This window comes from Thalia democratica, unplaced genomic scaffold (assembly GCF_965202585.1).
Source record: "Thalia democratica unplaced genomic scaffold, ktThaDemo2.hap1.1 HAP1_SCAFFOLD_110, whole genome shotgun sequence".
NCBI classification, from domain to species: domain Eukaryota; kingdom Metazoa; phylum Chordata; class Thaliacea; order Salpida; family Salpidae; genus Thalia; species Thalia democratica.
In genome coordinates, this window is record NW_028139271.1 from 82,908 (window position 1) to 85,946 (window position 3,039).

The 3,039-nt window shown below is 27.9% G+C and overlaps 1 pseudogene; it reads left to right on the plus strand.

The window, feature by feature from the left end:
* The first annotated feature begins 2,030 nt into the window (after positions 1–2,030).
* On the plus strand, positions 2,031–2,528 carry LOC145845650 (uncharacterized; annotated as a pseudogene).
* The last annotated feature ends 511 nt before the right edge of the window (positions 2,529–3,039 follow it).

Here is a 3,039-nt window from a genome sequence, read left to right on the forward strand (position 1 = left end):
AAATAAGTTTAGTTAGATTAATGACTAACAAAATTAAGTGATTTAATATTAATTTAATATGTATACAAAATTCTAAAAATAGTTGCAAATTTCATCACAAATAACCTTAAAAAACTTCTCTGTACGCATAAATTACGTTTTAGGTTAAACTATTTTGACCTAAGACCTAGGACCAAAATTTTTGAGCTTGATTTTTTCATTCAATAAGCTATATATATAAACTGTATCTAGAATTTTCGGTTAATCAACATCCTTTAATAAAAAAATTTATGTTTATTTTTTGCCAATCAAAACTAAGCATAAAGTATTTTTTCCCGTTTTTATTAAACACTTTTGTATTTTTACAACAGCAAGAAACCTGAAATTTATAAATGTTACGTGTTTTTTTTCAATTTCTTTATATAAATAGGTTATTCCTAAATTAAGGTAAATTATAAATTATAAAAAAAATGTCAGATCCAGTAGTAAACCGCCAAAAAAGCTCTCATTACAAATCGCCCTTAGACATTAGATAGTTGTAACTGTAGGTTTTACTTTTTTGATCTTTATTTAATATAAATCATATTTTTAATCCTTTTGTAAGGGATTTTTTAAAACTAAACAATAAACACTTTTTTTACTAGGTCTGTTGTCAATTCTATTAAAAACTAACTACAAGCAGATATAGTTTGCTTGTTGAATTTTCACTTCAGACAAATTGGTAATTTTCAATGGAAAATAAACCTAAATGTCAGTCTGATTTGCACACTTGCTGAGTCAGCAAATTCTAAAAAAGTTTTTGTTTCTTATTTATTTATTTATTCTTTACTCCTTATCTACCTTACTAAAACATATTAAAGTTTAAGCATACAAACAAAGTTTTAATAGTTAAAAAGTAAAAATAACAACAAAAAAGGATTTTATTTTTGCTGACTTAGCAAATATAGGTGACTGACTATTATGGTCAAGCTTACGACTGACTTTCAAGTTTAAAAGCCATTTTTAACTAACCAAAGAATACAATATCGGCAAATGTCTATCAAAGCAAGGCCTTGAAATTTATGTGTCCTGACCCCTGGGACAGAATAAATTAATATAGGGTTTTAATCGTTCCGCTTAAATCATAAAACTACAATCTTTCGGCGTACTGAGACCTTAGTTATTATAGAACAGTTTGTGCTTATAAGGCAGACATATTATATTAACATTTAAACTGTAAGTATGCATTTAACAACAATAAACTAACAATTAAAAGTTATTTAGCTTTAGATTATTTTTATTGTTTTAAATTTTATGATTTACTCTTTACTAAATTAGGAAAACTAAACCGAAAATCGGTCTGATTTGCAATTTTTAAGTCAGAAAATTTTAAAAAAGACTTGTTTGTTTTTTTATTAAAAATTTTATCCTTGATTTACTTAACTCAAATACAATTCATCAAAAGGTAAAGTTATAACAGCTAAAATAAAAAAAAAGAGCTAAGCAAAGAGTATCTTTGCTGACTCAAAAAGTGTGTAAATCACACTGGCTCTAAATATTTTGGCAAAAAAAAGGTCTTTTTCGGGTCAGGACTAACAAATAATCGTAATACTTAAACGAATGAAAACATTAAAAAAAATAATATTATCGTTTATTGAACGAGAATAGTTTCTTAAGTAATTTGTCCGAGGACCTGGTTTAAGAAAAAACCTTTCTTAACAAGTTGTACACCGCTAAATACAGTTTAACGTCTTGTCTATGACAGGACGTGTAATGAGCTAAAAAAAACACTAGTTACAAAATAACAGTTATTTGTGAGTTTTTAGAAACTCTGTATTTTTTTTTTAGTTACACTTTAGACTAAAATTAACATGACGTCTGATTTTTGCTTTGTGGTCTGCAATCTGCATGTGTTCGACAGGCCACAAACGCTGTTGATGAATACTTTAAACAAATTAAAACAAGTAGTTTTGTTTTTGGGAAATCCCAATAAAAACTCATTTATATTGCCATTTTAATAGCAGGTACATCAAAACAAAACTAAAATAAAAAAAAGTAATTCAAAGATAATCATGGTCAGGCAAAAGGTGTATTTTGATATAGTGGCTGATAACTTTTTCCTTGGACGTATTACAATGGAGCTTTACAATGACGTAGTCCCAATAACCGCGCAAAATTTTCAGGCTTTGTGCACTGGGGAGAAAGGATTTGGTTATGCAAATAGCTGTTTTCATCGCATAATACCTGGTTTCATGTGCCAAGGGGGTGATTTTACGAGAGGCGATGGCACTGGCGGTCGTTCAATATTTGGAAATAAGTTTAATGATGAAAATTTCAACGAAAAGCACACAGAAGCTGGCCTGCTGTCAATGGCTAACTCTGGTCCAAATACAAATGGCAGCCAATTTTTCATCACCCTAACTCCAGTAAGGTATCTTGATGGAAAACACGTTGTTTTTGGTAAAGTTATAGGAGGGCTAGATGTTGTTGAGAAAATGGCTACATATGGTTCACAGAGTGGACATGTATCTGCAAAAGTTAGAATTCAATCATGTGGACTGCTCAACTAATCCTTTATTCTATCATATTGTGAAGCTGCTATATATTTAACACTACATACCAATAAGTAGTGCATATATGTGTATATATCTATATATTATTTTCTTTTGTTCAAACTTACTTGGTGTTTTTATACACTGTTTTCTTAAATTTTTATAACACTTAAAATTTATAAAACTAAATTAAATTAAGGGTTGACAAGTTTTCTAGTTAGTGAGCCATGCTTAAAATGTAAGAGTTTGTTTTTATAAGTTTATTAAAAACAAAATTTTTGTTCAAACTAATGAAATAAGATCTTTTTTATTAAATGTAACAGGGTTGCCACAAAACCTAGAATCTTGGAAATTGAAAAACAATAAGAAGTCTTGAATTTTGAACAAAAATCATTCAAAAACCTGGACTTTTATTTTTTTTTAAATTGAAAGTAACAAAGTTTAAGCTAATATATAAAAAATCTATAATACAGATTAAAATCAATTTGTATCATTATTTTATATTCATTTAAACACAATTAAAGTAGTT